This window comes from Sorex araneus, chromosome 3 (assembly GCF_027595985.1).
Source record: "Sorex araneus isolate mSorAra2 chromosome 3, mSorAra2.pri, whole genome shotgun sequence".
Classification (NCBI taxonomy): domain Eukaryota; kingdom Metazoa; phylum Chordata; class Mammalia; order Eulipotyphla; family Soricidae; genus Sorex; species Sorex araneus.
The window spans coordinates 29473846-29496458 of NC_073304.1; the positions used below are offsets into that span (position 1 = coordinate 29473846).

The window sequence follows — 22613 nt, forward strand, 5'->3', positions numbered from 1 at the left end:
GTTTCAACACACAACTCACTACCGTTGCTGGGGTTTCCCCCCAAAAAGAAAAAGACAGTCCTATTGCCAATGAGGCATTTGATAATTCTCCATTACTAAGCATATAGAGATATTAAGTCCTGCTGTTTGTTACATAACTTTTCTTTTTCCCCCTTGCCCCGCGCCACCGAGTTCACGCCTGTTTAGTAATCGCCACGCTGTCTGACAAAGGGAAAAAAACCGAAGAGGATGGTTATTTCCCGTCATCAGCCGGCGTGGGGCTCTGGCTTAGTTGATAGTCTAGTAGAGTGTCTGGAAGCAGTTTCTGGAACCAAAGCTCTTGCGCTGATATCGGCTCCGGCTCGAGATACCACCAGCTGGTCCATGTACCTAATTTTTCCCCTTATTTCCCATTCCCATGCCACCAGGTCTGTTTGCTTAATGGACATCACACTATGTTTGACACCACGCCACGTTTCTTCCCGAGAAAGAAGGATATTTCTTCTCAGCCGGCGTGGGGATATAGCTTAGTTCAGTCTAGAGAGATGGCTACCATTTTGATTGCCTTCAATATTTCAACAAAATACTTACTATTCTTGTTAGGATCACCCACAAAAGTCCGACCCATTAAGAAGGAACCATTACATACTGCTGATACTAAGATGACATTAGGTCGCGCGGCCGCTACCGAGGCCGCGCGGTTCTGGGTTTCTGTCTAAAGTCCAGGGAAAAAGTTGAAGGAGAGAGAGAGAGATTTCCGCACGGGGGACCTGGCGGAAACTCTCAAGTCACATACTGCAGGTTGCTGGTGGGCTGCCGGTGTCCCAAGCAGCTCCATCCTCTTCGTCAGTCATTCTGGGGGTGCGGGCGCGGAGAAATGGGAAAGCCCACGTGGCTGCACTCTCTTTAAGTGTCCGATGTGGGCGGAGACCGGTACTTCCCCGCCCTCGATCCCCCGCCAGCCGCGCCGCGCACTTGGGTGCGTCTCTCCATTTTGTGCTCAGAAGTGGGGTAGATGCTGTGCTGTGCCCAGAGGTTGAGGGGAAGAGAGAGAGATTAAAGGAAAAAAAAAAAAAGAGAAACGCCAGGCCCCCGCTCGGGGGACCTGGCGGAAACTCTCAAGTCACATACTGCAGGTTGCTGGTGGGCTGCCGGTGTCCCAAGCAGCTCCATCCTCTTCGTCAGTCATTCTGGGGGTGCGGGCGTGGATAGCCCAACACTTCTTATAATAACAATATCACTGCAAATCTTTTGTTGTTTTGGGATTTGGGCACACACACTATGAGGAGCTAAGGGGTTTTGTGTTCAAGGACACTTCCTGGCAGGGCTCAGAGGGCCACATGCAGTGCTGGGGATGAATTGGAGTTGATTGGAGTTATTCACATGCAAGGCGAGCACCTTATTTCTCAGACAATAACTGAAACTTCTAGAAGGGGCCAGGAGATGTGACTCAATGGTAGAAGGCCTTGCCTTGGAAGTGTGGGTCTACCCTTCATCATCTGGAATGATCCCAGGTCACACTGCCAATGTGATCTTGATGTCAGATCGAAGAGTGTGACCCTTGGACTTGGCAATAACAGCAAAAGGAGGGGAGGGGAAGAGAAGGAAGTCACTGAAAGGGAGGAGAAAAGAGATTACTACCAGAGACTTTCACTAAAAAGCTCCCCACCACAAGGTTTTGTGTATTTACACCCATTGAGTTTCACCTCCAGTCTTCATTATCAATTCAAGGTTCATAAGCTTTTTGCAGCACTCCCAAACCACGGCACTAAGTATGTGTAAAAGCACGCTGTACTACAGTAAGTCTTACGCATATACTTACTATACTGGTTGTAACTTGATACCCTCACAATACTGACATTTAGATCACCTTAGCTTTAAAGGGAGCCTATTGGCCCTTTCTCAATACAAGGAAAACTGAAGAACCAGGACATGGATCTATTCATAGAGTCCAAACCTTTCATGTATGAGTATAAACCCTCAGCAATGGCACAAATTTTAATTATTTGAATTGTATATTCTATCATTCAACTTATTTATTACTATTAATCTAAAATCAAGTGCCATTCACAGTTTCTAATTTCAAAATACATTACAAAGCTCAAAGTAATCAAAACAAAGTCATGCTGGCATAAAAAAAGAAATAGATAGATAAACATAACACCCAGAAGTAAACTTTCACATGTCATCAATTAATCAAACAAGATACCAAAACTTCTCAGTGGTAAAAAGGACAGTCTCTTCAACAAATGATACTGAGAAAAAGGATACCAAATTAAAAAATTAATGAAGTCAGATCCTTTGTTATCTTAAAACATATATTTAAAAAAATCTAACTCAAAATGGACTAAACCTAAAATACTATCTTCTAGAATATATGAAAAATTGCATGACGTTAAAGTTGACACTGACTTCTTAGATAAAAACACAAAAAACAAAAACAAAAATAAACAAATGAGACATCAAATTTTGAAGCTTTAGGAGCCAGAGTGATATAGTACAGTGAATAAGGCACTTAGCCTTGCACACAGTCAACTATGGTGAGATCCCCTGTTTCCCATATGGTTCCCCAAATACTGCCAAGAGCAATTTCTGAGTGCAAAGCTAGGAGTAAGCACTGAACACAAGTGGGTGTGGCCCAAAAACAGTAGCAAAGAAAAAATTTTAAACTTTAGGGCATCGATGGTCACAATTAGTAAAGTGAAAAAGGCAACCTGTGGAAATGAGAGGAAAATATTTATAAACTCTGCATCTGAGTTAACATCCAAAATATAGAAAGAATTCCTATAACTAGACAACAACAGAAATCCAACAGCCCAAATGAAAAATGGACAAAGTGCTCAAAGGGCTACATCACATGCCTTATATGCATGAAAGCCCCGAGTTCAATCTTTGGCAAGACATGGACACCAAGAACCTCCAGGTGTGTACTTGGTAACCCCAAGCACCTTCAGGTATGGCCCTGGTAGCTTTTCAGGCACTGCTGTGTCCAAACAGCATCACATGCCCAGGCCCCCAGCACTGAACCATCAGTACAAGTCAACTGAGTATCAACAGAAGTGGTGCACAGGCCCCTAAAGTATGCACTGCTCAGAAGGCCTTACCCAAAATAAGACAATTTGGCCAGGGGAGAGGGGCTGAGGGGAGATGGCAGAGGGGGCAGAGAGACAATGCAAAAAGTAAGGTGCTTGCCTTGCATACAACCAACCTGGGTTAGATCCCTGGTACTACATACTGTCCCCCAAGTCCCATCAGAAATGATCCTTGAGTACAGAGTCAGACGAAAGCCAAGAGCACAGCCAGGTGTGGCCCAAAAAACAAAAGAAAAATGAGTAAAGGATTTAAATAGGTATAACCTCCAAAGCTAACATACAAATAGCCAATAAATGAAAGATGTTCAACATTATCTATAACCAGGAAAATATATCAAAACTGCAATGAAATACGGTACACTCACTGGGGTGATTTCTCCCAGAAACACACACACACACACACACACACACACACACACACACACGCGCGCGCGCGCGCGCCTATAACCAGGAAAATATATCAAAACTGCAATGAAATGTTACACCCATTGGGGTGATTTCTCTCACATACACACACACACACACACACACACACACACACACACACACACACAAACACATGAACCCCTAAAAATAGTGTTAGTAAAGATGGGAGAAACTGGAGTTCCTGTATACTGCTGAGACCAAAATGGTTTAATCACTATGAAAAACAGTATGAAAATTTTGCAGAAAGTTAAAAACAGAAGCTATCATATGATCCACTGCTCCCAGTTCTGGGCAAATATCCAAGAGAAATGAAAGCAGTAACTCAAAGTGACATCTGTACACCCACGTTCATTGCTGACTTATTCACAAAAGCCAAGTTGGTAGAAGCAACTCAATGTCCATCAAGGAATGAATAGATAATACATACAGTGGTAGTGTCTCAATCAATGACCACTTTCGAGGTGGTGTTCTCTTCATATAGCCAAGGTGTATAGTAAGCTCTACCATCTAATATATGTAAACATACCCTGTGAGGTTCACACAATGAGGTCACCTAATGATGCCATTTCCTAGGATGTACCCCTGCCATTAAGCAACACCCGGCTGAACATCTACTGTGGAATATCACTCAGCCCTAAACAGGAAGGAAATTCTGACACATGGACTGTTCTGAAACCTAAGGACATTATGCTAACCAAAATACCCGGTCACAACAAAAGCGGATACTGAATGCTTCCGATTATACGAGATGTCTAAAGCAATCAAATCCAGAAAGGCTGTTGCCAGGAAGGAGAAAAAGGAGAGGGAGTAATTTAATAGATTCAGTTTCAGAGTTGCAAGCTTAAAAGAAAAGTTCTGGGGATCCATGCTATGTCAATGTGAATATACTGAATTTTATTAAACTAGCTGTATGCTTAAAAGTAGTTAAGGAGAGTAAATTTTATGGCATTTTTTACCTGAGAAAAGGTGCCAATATTACATAATCAAATTGGATCTATTTGTTCTACCTCCACCACATGTATCTAGGCTGCCTGATCCTTTAAGCTTCTGGCAGTCATTTCTAGATTTCTTTCAAGTTTTCTTTCTAACCACTGGGACTCCACAGAAAATTTGGAGACTCTCTTTTTCACCTACTTAAGTGAACTTTCCATAATCCAAATCAACTACTGCATTTCTGGTATAAGTGAACACATTATTATTTTACTATCAATATAGACTCAAAATTATATCATAATCATTGTATTCTCAGCTAGGTAGGGAGAAGACCAAGGAATCAGCTATTGGATCTCTTTAAACCACCCATCCATCTTATATATAGCACAGTCCCACAGAGGAAAGTCAGGCTGTCCTGACTACACCAGCAATCACTATTCCTCCAAAAGCACATCCTAATCAAATTTCTGAGAACCTATTTTATTTTAGAATACTGCCTTGAAATGAACTTCAGGGCAATCCCTACCCAAAAACTATCAATCTGAGGTTCCTGACTCTTAATAAGCTTTTCTATGACACTTTGGGGCGGAGGTGGGGGAGGCAGAGTTTGAGCCAACCAAGAGGTGGTCAGGGCTTATTCCTGGCCATGCACTCAAGGACCATGCCTGGCAGGGCTCTGGGGACAATATGAGGTACGTGGGATTAAACCAGGCCAGCCAGCCAGGTCAGCTGAGTGCAAGGTAAACACTGCACCGACTGTACCATCTCTCCTGCCCTTTTCTGTGACTCTTAGAGTTCTCCATAACCCATCATTTGCCTACTGCAATATCACTTTGCTATGCAATTATCATATCTTATTTCCCATTACGAAGGATCAGCACTAAGATCCTAATTTCTAAAAAGTAAATAAAGCAACTCTTTGAAGAATCACAGGCATTTCTCAAACAGGAGAAGACACGTGGTAGGGAAGCATACTCCGTTGCAGCAGGCTTCCTGATTGGTTCCCTAAGACTCTGTGAGCCAGGAGTCAAACCCCATCTCAAGCAGTATGGTTCTGAAAAGTCACAAATGTACAAAATATTGCCTTGGTATTCTTTTCTAGTACCCACAAGTGAAGCAAGAAGTATTAGTCAGGGGCCAAAGAGATAGTTCAAAGGGTAGGACGTTTGCCTTCCATCAACCTGACCCGGGGTTTGAATTGCGGCATTCCATAAAGTCTCCCAAACACCAGTAGGAGAAATTCCTGAGCTCAAAGCCAGGAGTAACCCCTGAGCATCGTTAAACAGGAATCACACCCATAAGCTACCTCCTGCCGGTGCCCGATTATCTCCCCATAGGCCACCCTCCAGAACTCACGGCTCCTTCTCCCAGAAGGGAGCATAAAATGAGGCCCCCATAACCATGCCACAGGGCCCCGAAACAAAAGAAAACAATAATTATTAGTCAAATTGGGTGAAAATGTTAAAAGTCTATAACTACATATCTTATAAGTTTCTTGTTATACTTTATCTCTCCTAAAGATATTAAGACGCCATAGTTCAGTTCTCAGTTGCTGTCTTTTCTGTGAACATCAGAAGTAGGAAGACACCTGTAAAAACAGTGAGTTATGGGAAATAAAAATAGTAAAGGAAATGTACAGGACTTACAATAAATAAATAAATATATATATATATACGTGTGTGTGTATATATACATATATATATATATATATTAAACAGGAATCACACCCATAAGCTACCTCCTGCCGGCGTCAGATAATCTCCCCCATCAACCACCCTCCAGAACTCACGGCTCCTTTTCCCAGAAGGGAGCATAAAATGAGGCCCCCATAACCATGCCACAGGACTCTGCACCAGGCTGTTTTCACTAGAAGAGCCCCAGATGGGGGCAGGTGAGAGCCCTCCCCACCCCAAGGGACCCAGCCCTGGCAGCCGACCTCCACTACCCAACTGTAGCCACGATCCAGGCTGCTTTCCACATGCTCAGGCCCAGCCTCACACATGAGCAAACACATTCCTGGACCGCACAGCCACTTTCATAGAGGGAAATAATATATATGACTCTCGGAGAGTCCAGCAAGCTACCAAGAGTATCCTGCCCCCACAGAAAGCCTGGCAAGTTCCCTGTGGCGTATTCAACATGCCAAAAACAGGAACAATAACAGATCTCATTCCCCTGATCCTGAAAGAGCCTCTAATCATTGGGAAAGACAAGTAAGGAGAGGCTGCTAAAATCTCAGGGCGCCCACTCAAGTAAATCGATGAACAACTGAGTGACGGTGATAGTGATATATCAAACAAGAATTAGGATATGGAAAAGTAAATTACAGCAAGAAAACATAGCAGCCAAAGCATAAACTACTGACTGGAGTCAGGTCTTCGTTGTAGGAACATGATCATTCAGTACAGTCTATTGCTTTTCATCTCTCAACAGCGTTCTTCTGAGCAGTTCAGAATTCATTCTAAGAGGAAGCAAGACGCTGAACCACAAAAACCAACCAACTACTATATGCACAGCTTTGGTAAAGACTTTGTGGGGGAAAGGGTAAGAGGAAAAGGGAATATTAACTAAAATTAATCGTATCTTTCAGATTCATTTAATCTAGACCTGCTCTGGAGGAGGAAAAAACAAATTGCATGGCAGTCACAGCTGGCTGTGTGATCTGCTCAGGTCACCCCCGAGTGACCCTGTGCTTGTGCAAACTGGCAAGTCTCCCTCTCCAAGCCAGCATTCGGCAGATCTCTCCTAAACTGAAAGAAAAAAAAGAGAGAATCTAACATTATGTAACTGCCCACTGCCCACAGTTTAAAGTTAGGCATCGTACAATCCTAGTTAGAGGAAGAACTTATGCAACATGACAAGTAACAAATGAGAACTAAAAGCTGAGGATTCAGATCCGAAATCTCCTGAGCAAATGAGGCAGGGCTTTGCCAAATCTTGGCTTACCCACCAAGAAACTGCTCTTTACTTAGGGTGAGCTAAACAAAGGCACCAGTGACGTTCCTCAAGGTCATTTTGATGGCACCTCCAGAGCTGCAAGAAAACACTCATATTCTCTTTCCAGCTGGGGCCACTCTCCTCTCCCCAGGTCACAGTGCAAGGGAGAAATGGATATGGGCCATCAAAGCTCCCCCCTCGCCTCAATTACCCCCTGGTAAATTTTCTTACCTTATGATCACAAATTCAAACTCATGTCATTCCATTCCTCACCCAAATCACTGGACTTTAAAACCAGGGTCAGAGAGAATACAGCAGGTAAGGCATTTGCTTTGCATGTGGCTAACCCAAGTTCATTTACAGACACCACATACAGACCCAAGTGTGATCCCTTAGCACAGAACCAGGAATAGGCCCTGAGCACAGTGGGTGTGGCCCCAAAACAAATAATAATAATAATAATAATAATGATAATAATAGATGTACAGTGAACAGATAGTTGGATCTCAGTCTCGAATGGCAGTGGAACCCACACCCACACTTGAGGGTGCTCTGAGCTTACAACTGGCTCTGCACTCCAGGATCACTCCTGGCAGTGCTCAGAGAACCACATGTGGAAACCGGGATTGAACCCTGAGTCAGTAGCTTATGTACTCTCTCCAAAGATACAAATTCCTACAAGAGCACAGAAAATAAAAGCAGAATGCATAACTCTCTCTGGGGAAGGGGAAGCCTCACATGTGGATATGCTAGTCAACAAACTAACAGGAAGGCTTCCTCTCTCCTCGCCCAGCTGATCCCTGTGAAAGCTGTACGAACCATCTTTTCAACAGGAAGCGCCTACATTTTCCTGTTTTGTGTATAATTATCCCTCCACCTGACCCATCTTCCGCAACCCTATTCTTGCCCCCTTCTAATCCTTATATGTAGGTAAGGGGAAGTTCAAAATTGGTACCTTCCAGAAAAGGAAGCTACCGTTTCTTTTGCAAATAAAAAAATAATCTAAGAAGGAAAAATCGTAAGCTAGAATAAATTAAAAGGTTGGTTTTTCTAAAGTGCAAGTATATTATGTACCAAATTAAGATTTCTGAAAAAAAATAATAACTGGTACCATGGGAGAGTGCTCTTTATTTTCTTTAAAGTATACTGAAGAAATAGATACTTAAATCATAATTTCCTTTTCCTTAACTTTGTAATTAAAATAACTCCAAAAGTTTGCTAACAGATATTACTTAAGACAATTTGGGGTGGGGGGGAAATAAGGTTTTTTTAAAAAACATAATTTGGGAGTCGGGGGGTGGAGGGGCCAGCGATGAGAAAGAACAGCTGGGAGGGCGCCCAGGTTCAATTCCCAGCATTTCTCCCAGCTCCAACAACTCATTTATCCATTTATCACAAAGGAAATTCAAATACAAATAGGACTTTATGGTTTGTGAGATGCTTTTATGCATATATTCTCATTAATTTTTGCAGCGTTATAATGCAAGTATTTACCCAATTTTACGAAAAGGTTTTCAGAAAAATTTCAGAAACAAGTTCAATTATTACTCAGAATTTCAGGGGCAAAACAATAGTACAGTGGCTGGGGGATTCGCCTCGAAGGAGGCTGACCCAGGTGCATGGTTCCCCAAACCCTGCCAGGAGTGAACCCTGAATGCAGAGCCAGGAGTAAGCCTTAAGTACAGCCAGGTGTCGCCCAAAAAAAAAAACCAAGCAAGATTTCATAGCTGAAAAATCTGACTCACAGTCTTTCTAACAATGTTGGCCATCGAGGCCAGAGAAAAGTACTGCCATTACGGTGTTTTGCCTTACACACAACCAACCCAGGTTCAATCCCCAGCACCATATATACTCCTCTGAACTCTGCCAGGAGTGATCCCTGAGTGCAGAGCCAGGAATAAGCCCTAAGCACCATTGGGTGTGGCCAAATAACAGGCAAGCAGGAGAGTCTGGCTTCAAAAATTTTAGAATTATTTTATTGACCAGGTTAGTAGCTCACAGAGCTAGTGTGCATGTGTGAGGCCTGGGTTCAATTCGTGGTGCCACATGATCCAGGTAGCAATCGCCACTCCCTCCCACACACCCAAAAAAAAAATTATGTAAGTTAAAACTCAGAATTAATTGCAAAACCTTTATGGGGATACCAGATCTTTAAAACACCAAACCAGAAAGGTTACTCCAGACGGTCCCACTAGATCTTACACAATTCTAGGGACCCCAGTAACAGCCTCAGATAATAGCTCTCAATAAACAAAGTTGGACTCTCCACAAATGTCAAGACTCTAGAAATACCGGGAATAAAGGGGGGGGGGGCGGGTAGAAATGTTTTCTGAATTTGAGACAGAAACTTCTGTGATTTGAATTAAAAGTTAGAAAGGAGCAAGCTTTTTTAGAATTTTAGCTCTATTCTATAGAGATTAGCTCATTTTCTCTTCCTCGGAGAAACTGAACTTGGTCAGAGAACCAGAAAGGGAAAAAATCCAAGAATCTGCCTAAAAATCTTCAGACTATTCATATTTCGTATGTACACAAACATGGACAAACAGAGAGTCACGTCATAATGAAGATGCTCAGACACACATGTGTGTCTACACACTTTTCCCTACCCAGTAAAGCTGCAGGAGCTGTCAAGCCCTCGTCAGAGCCCAAAGAAAGAGAAAACGCTCATTTACATGAAAAGAATGATTAACAGTACTGAACATCTCAGTATCATCAATAAAAAATGTTTTTTTTAAAAAAACCTCATCTATTGAAAAAAAGTACTTTTATTTAATAAAAACTTCAAGCTTAAATAAAACATATACATGTTCAAGATCCCACCCCCCAAAAACATGCTAACTGATCTCAAGCAATCTTCCAATCTGTGAGTTCAATAGTTATTAGGCGATTTTTTTATTTATTTTGTTTTAGGGCCACACCATAGGTGCTCGAGGTTTACTCCTGGCTCTGTGCTCAGGGATCAATTCTGAAGGTCCAAACCTAGGCAGGTAGCTTGCAAGGCAAGTTCCCTACGGGCTGTCCTACATTTCAGATTCCTAGGGGGTGTTTTTCAAAAAGTTGTTTAAAAATCAAGGTGCCTGGGGGTAGGGAGAGAGAACTATACACAAATTACACACAAAATTCAAAGCAAAGGCAAGTCAGTCAGGGGGGAAAAAAATAAGGAAAAGGAACAGTTAAAAGAATATAAAAATAAAATTTCAGCTTTTCAAATGATTACAAGAGTTCCAGTCAATCTTGCGTTAGAACCCTAAGAGGAAGTCAAAGTGAACGCTGCCTGACACTTGCAATCTACACAGTTCACTGCAGTGGAATTGGAGGAGCAGTATTAGGAACTGCAGAGAAGCGAACAGCAACACCTACTGACTGTCTTCAGCCACTTGCAAAACTTGTTCTCTCAGTCAGTTGGAGAAATAATATGGTCAACTTCAACAGTCCTTCATTCAAGCTTAGTGAGAGAAGAAAAAATTAAGTTGTCAACTACATAAAACTATTCATACTCCAAAATCTCTTATTTTGCCCCTAACCATTTACGTGCAAATTCATCACCCAAGACATTTTAAATGCATTGTTAATTGCCAGTGCCTTGGCATAAATAATTCATTCCATGGGAAAAGATTTTAATATTAATATTCTATTTAATTACTAGTATGTCATCTAATAGTTGGACACATCAGAGACCATAAACTGCTTTATGTAAACCTTTTATTTGAGACTACTGTTACCATTGTTCTATATTATTCCATCACCTTTCTTTAAAATCTTGGCTATTGCAGCTTTGAAAAAGTGAAAAAAGTAAAAGTGAAAGTCGTTAATTGAGGACTATACAGAAAATTAAGTTACTAAAATGGCTATAGAGGGGCTGATCTATAGGACTTAATCCTTTCTTTCCCCAAAAGATTCACTATGGAAGTAAAAGAATCTTGCCTTTGACTGAAGAATATTTCATATGAGAAAACAAGAGAAAGTTGACACTTAACTCCCACAGAGTACCAGAATAAAAAACAATGGCTTTAAGAGTCTGAGTCAGAGTTTCAACATGAAAGGTTCGCTTTATAGAGGAAAAGCCAACCCCAGTTCATCCAGATAGCCTGGAACCTGATGAAAGTCGACACCTTTTACACTGAAATTTGCATCCCATCGCTGGCTCCCAGGTTAGAAACAGAATCGTTTAGCAGGTAGAATGAATTTCAGCGCAGGCTGCCTCGAACCTACCAGTCATGAAAAAAAAAAAAAAAAAACCAAATCTATAAGCTAAGTCATCAATCCCCCACATGCTTCCCTTCAAAATCGAATACCCAACAATTCCAACAGCCCTGTTGAAAGTGAGCCATTTCCCTTGTCTGTTTGCCCAACGCTGAACCTGATGGAATTTCAACCTGCCCAGCACGATGACCCGGTCCACCGAGCAACACCGTGGAGGATCTGGAGCCCCGCAAATTTCCCTGAAGGTCAGGAGAGAAGTTGGAAACAGATGGGGCGAAGGAAGAAAAGTTCTTTTTGTAGCACCCTCACGCCCCCACCGCCACCCCACCCCCTCCCCAGCCCTCTCCGCGGTGTACTCGCTCCCCAGGAGTGCGAGCTGGAGCATCAGAGAATTTCACTCTTCCCCAAGACCCTCCCCCACCCCACCCCCCGAGAGCGAAATTAACCCCCCGCGGCATCCCACCGCCTTTCCCCCCACCCCCTCTTTCTCTGGATTAATGCTCGGCCCGAGCCGTCCAGCACAGCCGGCGGCACAGCGCTCACCCAGGTGGACTGGACCGAAGGGTCGCCCGGAAGAGACGCGCGCAGAGGGGAGTGGGCGCAGCCACCCCCAGCGGGGCGCGGGTCTCCGGGCTGCTGGGGGGAGAGTTGTGCAGAAGTCCCCGTCCGAGGTGCGTGCGTGCGTGCGTGCGCGCGCGCCGGACGCGGGGCAGCCCGGACTCGCCCCCCGGCCGCGCGGGGCTCACGCCACTGAATCGGAAATTAAAAAATTAAAAAAAAAAAAAAACTTTGACCTCTCTGGGGTGCTGCTCCCGGCACCCCCTACCACCAGCAGCAGCCCGGAGCCAACAGGATGGAGGTGGGATGGGGGGGTGGGGAGGGAGACTGTCAAGTGGGGCGCGAGCGGGCTCCTCCTCCGCCCCGGACCCCGAGCGCGCGGGAGCCACTTACCGCTCGGCGCGGCCTCCCGGTGCCGCCGCGCGCTCTCCCCGGGGAGAAAGACCCGGCGCAGCCGCTCGGCGCGCGCTCCCTCGCCGCCTCCTCTGCTGCCGAGCTCGGCGGGCGGCGAGGCCGGGCCGGGGCGGGCGCCGAGCCGAGAGGGGGGCCCGGGGGAGGCGGGGGCGGAATCAGCCCCAACTCCAGAGCCGGGCTCCGAGGTTGGGGGGGTGGAGGGATCCGGATTGCAGACTTGGGAGAGCAGCCGGCGGCGGGTGGGTGGGTGAGGGGGGGACGCCTTGGTCCCTGGAGGAGGAGTCCGGGGGTCGGGGGTGCTGAGAGGTCAGAGGACGGGTCCCCAGTCTCCGAGCATCAACTATTGTCTGTGCGCCCGGGTCCCCGCTCGCGCCGCCTCCGGGGCTCAGCGACCCCCATCCCGCCCGCCGGCCCCCAGAAGAAAGAGCTGGAAGCGCCGGCACCAGAAGCGAGGGTGGTGGGGTGGCTGCGGGGTCTGGAGGTTCGAGGGGGGCGCCCGGGAAAGGGGAGGTGCGTGACGAGCGGGGGAGGGGACAGGTAACTGCAGACGGGGGCGGGAAGGCCCGGGAGGGACCAGTGGGGGCAGGAAATGGGGAGGGAGCCACAGAGGCGGGATGAAGTGGCTGGGGGTGGGGTGGGGGGGTCCCCTCAGAGACCCAGACCCGGCCCTCCCCGGGGACCCTCGGCTCGGGGACTCGGCGCCGCACACGCACTTCGGAGCTCGCTCGCACACGCACGCAACTGAACTCGCTCACAAAGTTGCCGGCGGTGGCGGCGCCGCCGCACTCGCCCTTCCCCTCCCCTCCGTCCCCGCCCCGTGGCTTCCATCCCTCCCTCCCCGCCAAGTCTCGGGTGAGATCACCGCCGGGCCGCCCGGCCCCGCGCGCAAGTCTCGCGACACCAGGAGCTGCCGCACAGCCCTGGGGGCGGGGCGGCGGGGACCACGGAACTCCTCGTTGCTATAACGACGGCAAAGCCCTGAATGCCTGTCTCCTGCAGAGAGCCGAGTCTTCTGCAAACGTGGGTGCAGATTTCAACCTAGCCCCCTCCCTTGCCCCACGCTCTGACGGCAGGGAAAGCGAAAGCCCAAAGTGAAGGGACTTCTTAACCCCTATTTGAGAGGGCATCTGTGTAGTATCTGGCCAAATTTGCTAAAAGAGGGTATTTTGATTTCTGCCACAGAAGACAGCACACATCTGTACCCTCACATTCGTTTTTCAGCCTTATTGTCTAATCTCATACCCAAACACCCACTCCAAGCCGCTGCTCTTCCCCATCGTCCTCGCTTCCCATACACCCACATTCCCATCAGCACCGCAAGTGGACTGCTCAAGGAGCTAGCTGCCTTACTCATCTCTGTATTCTCAGCGTCTCCAGGGGCTTAGTACATAATAGACATTTACTTAAATCTATTGGGAGAAACCATAGTGCATAATAGAATTTACTTAAATCAATTGGGAGAAACCAAGAACAGCGTTCTCCCTGCTTTCACCTTAATCTGGAGCGAATTTAAGTTTAGAATGTTTCTACTGCGCAATCAGGTTTTTTGTTTGTTTGTTTTTACTGTGTTACACTACCTTCCCGTGTCTATTCACACAGAATGTTTTTCAGTCATTATAAATCCCTTGTTTCTCCATCTTTGACTAAAAAATAAAAAAACTATTTTCCATGAACATTGGACAATTTTATATCATTAAAGTTCCTCCTTTAAAACAAAAAAAAAGGGGGGGCTGGAGCAATAGCACAGCGGGTAGGGCGTTTGCCTTGCACGCGGCCGAGCCGGGTTCAATTCCCAGCATCCCATATGGTTCCCTGAGCACCGCCAGGGGTGATTCCTGAGTGCAGAGCCAGGAGTAACCTCTGTGCATTGCCGGGTGTGACCCAAAAAGAAAAAAAAAAAAAAAACAGGGGCTGGAGTGATAGCACAGCAGGTAGGGCATTTGCCTTGCACGCGGCCCACCCGGGTTCGATTCCCAGCATCCCATATGGCCCCATGGCCCCATGGCTGTGCGTTGCCGGATGTGACCCAAAAAGAAAAAACAAAGACCAGAAATTAAGCTAAATTGTAGATTTCAAAATGGGTGAATAAAATAGATGGCATGTGAATATCAACTGTTTTTTAAAGACTCCATTCCTGTTTAAAATGAGGGGTGGGGGGGAAAGGATTTGAATTGAGAAAAGCACATGACAACTAGCTAATTGAGACTCCTTTAGGTTACATGCAAACTTAATTGCTATGTTGATGAAAATATTTGTTAGAAACCTAAGAACTAGAGTGATTAAAAAAAAAAAAACATAATGGACAGGGGCCATGGATATAGCTCAAAGGGCTATTGCTAGTTGTGCCTGTAGGAAACCCAGGTTCCATGCTGGCATGGCCAGGTTAAAATTCTATTTAAGGACCTGAGAGATAGCTCACAGGTAAGTCATTTGCCTTGCATGCTGCAAACCTGGGTTCAGTCACCAGCACCATACATTGTAACCCAAGGCCCACCAGGAGTGGTCCTTGAGCAAGAGGGCCAGGGAAAAAGGCCGGGGCACAGCCAGGTGTGGCCTAAATTAAATACATAAAAATTAAAACCTTGTTAAAAAATAAAATAAAATTCTATTTACCAAGTATCCCTGAATCCCAGGCACCACCTAGGGTGTCCTGCCATGGGTCACTCCTGACCACCGAGCCAATAGTGCCAAGTACTGCTGGGTGTGGCCTCAAAACATCATCATCACAACAATAAATTCTATTTACCTCTTAAAGTAATAAAAATTTTTTCAATAAATAATACATTTTTCTTTTACATGAAACAATAAAAATGAGTTTTATTTTATAGTCAGTCATGAAGTTTAACTACATGTTGTAAAGTTGATTTTAAACTTTCTCTTGTCTGAAGTTTAAAAGCAATAAAAATATTGACCATGCTGACAATACTTCAAAGGAAATAAAGCACTGTTCATGATTTACTTTTATGCTAAAAATTTTCTTCTTTTTATTTCATAAATATGTTTACTCGAACCAAGTCAGCAAGCTAATTACATCCACACCCTCAACTAAATAACTTTATGAAGGAATGGGGGGAGGAGGGAATGGCGGAAAATGGGTCGTGAGGGAAGAAGGATGAAAGAAAAGGAAGGGAGGGAGGGAAAGAAGAAGGAATGCCTTCAATATTCGGAACTGGTAATTTTAATACCAAGTTTTTATAAAGACATAATGGAGCATCCTCCTCAGTCGTGTTCTTTTATAAGGAGCCATCATCTTTTGTAGCATCATAACATTTTTTAATTTATTTTTTTAATTGGATCACAGTGAGATACACAATTACAAAGTTGTTCATGTCATATAATGTTCTAACACCCATCCCTTCACCAGTGTACATTTCCCACCACCGATGTCCCCAGTTTCCAGTTTCCCTCCCACACCTCCCTCCACTTCTATGGCAGACACTTTTATTTTATTTTTCTTTCTCTCCTCTCTCTCTATATCTCTCTCTCTCTACCTATCTCTCTCTCTCTCTCTTTGGGCGTTATGGTTTGTAATGCAGATGGAAAAAGGTTATAAGGTATATCCCTTTACCTATTTTCAACACTCAATTCCTGTTCCAAAGTGATCATTTCCAACCATTATTGTAATATTGGTCCCTTCTCTATCCTAACTGCCCTTTATCTGCCACTCACTAGTGGCAAGCTTCTAACCATTGCATAACACATTATTGTAAATCATAATACATTATTGTTCTTTTATCATGGCTCAGCATTTAACAGTTTGCCCTTAGAAGAGGACTGGAGCAATAGCACAGCGGGTGGGGCATTTGCCAGGGTTAGATTCCTCCATCCCTCTCAGAGAGCCTGGTAAGCTACCAAGAGTATCCCGCCCGCATGGCCGAGCCTGGTAAGCTACCTGTGGTGTATTTGATATGTTAAAAACAGACAGTAACAACAAGTCTCACAATGAAAACCTTACTGGCGCCCGCTTGAGCAAATTGATGAACAAAGGGATGACAGTGATACAGTGATACAGTGCCCTTAGAAGATGCAACCAATGTGTCCATCAACATAGCACAATTTCAGGGCCACTTGTTTTATGACTCCTAGTTTGGACACATTTGAAATAATTGACCCAAATCTTGGACAAATCTATTAACTTTATTCAATAAATCTTATGAGGCTCAGGAGATAGATATTGCCCTCAAATCACAAAGATAACTTCCCTAACCTTTGCTCATAGTGAAATAATAGAAATTGTGTCTAGAACTGAAAACTATTACTTCAGAACCCTGGTATTTTATCCCTCAACACTGGTAAAACATTTACAAGGATTTCTTAAAGAGATGGAAAATAAAATCCATCAAAGCTGAGGTTCCTGAACTGATATTACAGCGGGTAGGGCATTTGCCTTCCATGCGGCCAACCCAGTTCAATCTCCAGCATCCCATGTGGTCCCCCGAGCACTGCCAGGACTGTTTCCTGAGTACAGAGGCAGGAGTAACTCCTGAGCTTTTCCAGGTATGACCCAAAAGCCCCCCCAAAAAATAACTGGAGCTTGACTTGCATGTTTTCTGGGTCAGGAATACCTCTAAGTTCTCACATTTGTGGGGATTCAAAATGTCACACACAACACACACACACACACACACACACACAAATATAACATAAGGAACGGCATAAAAGGTAGAAGTATATGCCAAGCACAGATTCTTTCTCTTTTTTTGGCTTTTTTTTTTTTTTTTTGCTTTTTGGGTCACACTCAGCAATGCACAGGGGTTACCCCTGGCTCTGCACTCAGGAATCACTCCTGGCGGTGCTCAGGGGACCATATGAGATGCTGGGAATGGAACTTGGGTCAGCCATGTGCAAGGCAAACTCCCTACCTGCTGTGCTATCGCTCCAGCCCGCACAAGTTATTTCTTAACTCACAAATCTATTGGATCCTCTTCCCACCTCTGCCCAACAACCTCTTCGCTCCACTAAGGAAGGTGCTATCTTTCCTAGTACTAAGATTTGTGAGTACTTTATTCTGTCCTTATATCCTTCATCTGCTAGTGCACAGTAAAATTTATTTTCCTTTAGTTTTCCCTTCCACTCAATAAGACATGCAACTATAAGCAAAGAATTTGGTATGACTTTTGACACCAAGCATGAAAAATTGATGTAGTTCTGTTTGTTATTAATATAAATTCAGATTTGCATGTTTTACAGCTTAAATGTAGTTATCCAGCTTATTATCATCAGTTCAGAACTTTCTGTAACTGGTTGTACATCTACCAAACATAGCTATTATTGTTAATATTCTTAACTGTTCAATGAAGCAAAATCCCCCCCAATACACCCAATTAAATTATATATTCAATTGTTTCAATTTAGGGATTTATTGATTCAGATCTATGTGATAAAATTTCATTTGCTTGTATACTAGATTTTGTATAATACCTCATTCTTCCTTCTGTATTATCATATTCATCACATTTAAAGTACCGACTACTCTACAATAAATTAACATTCCTCCACAAAGCTACTTACATCATCTTGTCCACTCCCCCAGTCTTTTCAAGGACTATTTTATGCCTTCTCCTCCCTTATCAAAAACCTCCAGTCAAATCTTATTATCCTTGACATCTCCATTCCTCTCACATCATACATCCAGCTCAAAAGCAAATTTGTTGCCTCTTCTTCAAAATACATGCAGAGGGGGCGGAGAGATAGTACCAAGGTTAAAGCATTTAACTTGCACAGAGCAGGTTCCAGTTTAATCCCTAGCACTATGTATGGTCCCCAGAACCATCTGGAATAACTGAGGCAGGAGCAAGTCCTGAGCACAGTTGGATATGGCCAATAAATATATATGTATATATATGCATAATATATATGCAGAACCCAATCATCCACTGCTTCATTCTTTCTTTCTCTGCCTCCTCTCCTCCCCCTCCTCTACTCAACTCTCCTCTCCTTCCACTTCTTCCTCTTTCTTGTCTCTCTCGAGCCATTTATCATTTGTATCATCACAAAAGACTCCCTCCTAGTCTTATTCCTGTTCTTTTCTCCCCAATCATTTATTTTGCACATAGGTCTTACTACTGTTTGGGTATAAGGAAGTTCGTGTCACTCTCCTCAAAAGCCTTCCTCCCAGCTTCTCATCTCAGAGAAAAACCCAAAATTTCTGTTTTGAGCCTGGAGAATTGCCTAGTCTCTAAGACCATCTAGAAGCTCTGGTCTCATCTCCATCTCCCGCCCTCCCAGACACACAGCCTTCTCTCTATTTCCTAAACATTCAGCACTTTTCCTGCCTCTAAGCCTTGCATTTGTTCTTTAGGTGCTTTTTTTTTTTTAAAGTAACTGTTGGTCCTTTGCCTGCTTTTCTAGGGGTTCCCTCTTCCACTATCTTGGGCTGACTTCAGGGGGGCTGGATTTTCCAGGCTTCCTTGTCAGAGCTTCTAGCTAAGTCCAGTCACTGAGAAGTATGATATGAATTTGTACAGATAAAAGAACAAGCCAGAACCTTCCTTCTTTCTGTTAGGAATCGTTCTTTGCAGCTGGTCTCACTGACCCGAGGTTCACAGGAGGTGAGAACTATTCTCCAACTCTGCTAATAGGTTTAGCCCAAGAGTAATAAAACTTTTTAGTGTTAGTAATCTCCAGGTTCTCTCATCAGCCTAGTTCCTTCATTTCCTGTGTAAGAATTCCCCTTTGTTAGATTTACTCCTTTTGAATTGCCAAGGTTGGCTCTTAGTCTCCTAACTGAACATAGATACTTATTGTAGGCAGTAATGCTTCATGAAAGAGCAGTCACTCCAACCTCAAGCTCTGCAGTCTCCCTACCCAGCTTTTTCATTAAAGTGTGTATCACTCTCTGACATGGCACTTATTGGTTAGTTTACTGTCTCCCTGTCATCAACAATGTATAAGAAGAGAAAGTAGGAAATTTATATTTGCTTTGTTCTTGCTGTATTCCTAGCACTTAGTCCCTAGCACTTATTAGGCATTCTAAAAGAAACATATGAGAGGGAAAGAAATTTTGTAAGGGTGCTTTTAATTGACATACTGTTTAAAGTTTAAATGCAATATATCAGCTGCTGTAAACTACTGTCTCCCACATTATGATAGAAGCTCTGACTTCTTTTCCAACCCATGCTAAATCTCATGCTTCAAGTGTGTAGAACTCCGAAAAGCAAATTTAAGGTGTCACTGTCTGGCTGAATGAACACTGTTTGTTGAATGAACACAGATTAAAGGGGCTAGCAAAGTATGATAGGAAGACTAATTCTCTCCTAAGACATCAATGTCCCAATGATGCCTACAACAGGTAAATTAAGCCATTCACTGATTGTAGGCGTCAAAGAGGGAATTTGCATATATGATTAAATTAAGGATATTGAGATGGGAAGATTAGCTGGAGTGGGTCAATATAATCAGAAAGTTCTCATGGAGGGAAGTTAGAGGGTGAGAGTTATAGAAGGTTCTATGACCATGGAATCAAGAACTTAAAGTTGTTACACTGCTAGCTTTGGTGGAAGGGGCAGTAAATTCAGGAATTAGCACGGAAAAGCTAAAACAGACAAGGCAAACAAGTTGTCCCCTAGAACCTTCAGAAAGATAACAGCCCCGCTGACATCTTGACATCTTGACATTCATAGCCTTATGAATCTTCTGGGGACTTCTGGCCTCCAAAACTACAAAATAATCAGCCTGTGTTGTTTTAAGCCTTACATTTGTTACAGCAGTGGTAGGAAATTAAAAATACACAGTTTTCTTAGGGCATCAACTTTCTGTAAACAGGGTGTGGCTTAAGCACTCTTAAATCCCTACTCGCTAGCATAGTGGCTAACATTAGCTGGGCACAAATGTTTATGGAATAAAATAAGTTTAATGGCAAAGCAGATATAGAACTTCCATCCTGATGGAGTGATGAACTCACAATCTGAGATCATCACTTGATCTTAGAATGGAAAGAAAGCATCTTACTATTAGGAAGCCTCCGTGTACTTATGTAGTCATGAAGACACAGTAGCGTGGGGAGAGAGACAATACAAAGCTTTAGCACCAACATCAAAGAATCAGGATAAGTCACTAGTGACTTTGTGTGGTACAATAGGGAGTTCCAGCTTTATTTTATATACAATAGGATGACAGTGAATGTTTTTCAGCCAGACAGTGACACCTTAAATTTGCTTTTCAGAGTTCTACACACTTGAAGCATGAGATTTGACATGGGTTGGGAAAGAAGTCAGAACTTCTGTCATAATGTGGGAGACAATAGTTTACAGCAACTGGTATATTGCATTTAAATTTTAAACAGTGTGTCAATTAAAAGCACTCCTACAAAATTTCTCTCCCTCTCATAAGTTTCTTTGAGAATCATATTCTGTGGAACAGCTCTGCTCATGCAGTTCCTGATTTCTGATGTTTGGATGATTTTTAATGTTTGGATGATTTTCTTTTAATCGGTGATTAATAAAAATCCCAGAAGGATGGAAAGTCCTGGTTCACCAGTCCTCTCAACCTTTTTCTGGGCAGACATCAGCACTTCCTACTCCAGCTAAAAGTTTTTAAAAGAAATCTGCTCTGAACCATTTCAGAAAAAGTTATTCATCCCTTCCATAGCAATTCCTTTGAGGGAGCTCTTTGCACTGTTGAAAATGACTTGAATATTCTCCGAGGAGCCAGAAATGTTTTTCCATCTAATTTTTGTCTCTTTATTCCTTTCATCAGATTTTATGGGTGAGAATGTGTCAGGGAAGGAAGGTAGGGGGAAAAATGTTTCCCAGTTTCCACTCCCTGGTCTTTTTTAAATCCCTCGAAATAAAATAACGTTTGCTCATGACTTGGAGTGGTGGGCTGAGACCTCCTGGAACCATCTGTCTTATTCCGTCGCCAGCCAGAGCCCAGGCAATATTCACAGGAACCCTGCTGCTGCAGGAAGGCTGGCGTTGCAGCTGGGTAGCAAACATCCACGGCGAGCTCAGTGAGATTCTGCAGGAGAAATCACACTTCGCGTGTTTCTGCCTGCAGGAAACATGTGTTAAGGATGTCTGCGGGCATCCCAAGAAACAGGCCTGGAATGTTAGAGCCATCGTAACCTTTACTTAAGTAAAAAGAGGAAAAATGAAAATTGTTTCTAAATATTTAAAACAGCTCATTATGCACCCTGAGCTTTGCCAATCACTTCATAGGTGAAGCTTTTAAGAGTCTCTTTCCGTTGCATTTGTTCTTTCTGCATGGAGGGTACTCATGACTGCACAGATAATTATTCTCTTTATCTCATAGGTACACAAAGTAAATGTCCAGTGGAGTGGAAGAAAATATACCTGATCTTGAAACTAGCTTGGACTCTGGGCTCTACTCAACTTTAATTGTAAAAAATTATTTAATTATTTTTAACTTCTGTTACATGCAAAAGGAAGAAACGGAGAGTCTGATTCTTTCTTTTCTTTTCTTTTTTTCTTTTCTTTTTTTTTTTTTTTTTGCTTTTTGGGTCACACCCGGCGATGCACAGGAGTCACTCCTGGCTCTGCACTCAGGAATTACACCTGGCGGTGCTCAGGGGACCATATGGGACAAACCCGGGTCAGCCGCATGCAAGGCAAACGCCCTACCCACTATGCTATCACTCCAGCCCCTGAGTCTGATTATTTTGACTAAACATTTACATGTGAATACATTTATCCCCCTTTAGAAGTCTGTATGCTCCTCCTAGTTGAGAATCTGAGGTCTGGGCTTTTGTACTTGAAAAGGAGAACATTCCCAAATCACCCTCTGTTCATTGGTTTTACCCTTCTAAATTATGGCTGTTACCTTAACCCCAATACTTGGTCTCAGATATTAATGGCAACTATGACCCATTCGGGTGAGATGGGAATTCCTATACAATTCTGACAAATGCTTTCAGTTACATCTCACAGTAACTGTGGTCAGTGCTACTTGAGTTGGTAGACGGTGAATCATGCTTGTGGCATGGCCATCCAATAGGAGATTGGTTCAGTTGCAATGGAACTCTGAAGACTGCTGCAGCCACTGACTACTTTACTCTCATGCCATAGAAGAGACAGGTCCTTGGCTGTCTCTGGGCAGTTATGCTCTATTTGT

At 43.7% G+C, this 22613-nt stretch overlaps 1 protein-coding gene across 1 annotated transcript in view; it reads right to left on the bottom strand.

The window, feature by feature from the left end:
• The window catches only part of SIPA1L1 (signal induced proliferation associated 1 like 1), a 356124-nt gene extending 343399 nt beyond the window's left edge, over nucleotides 1–12725 (bottom strand). The window contains exon 1 of the mRNA XM_055133895.1: nucleotides 12522–12725. The gene's annotated coding sequence lies outside the window, so the exon portion shown is untranslated. The remainder of the gene's footprint in view (nucleotides 1–12521) is intronic.
• Nucleotides 12726–22613: the final 9888 nt, after the last annotated feature.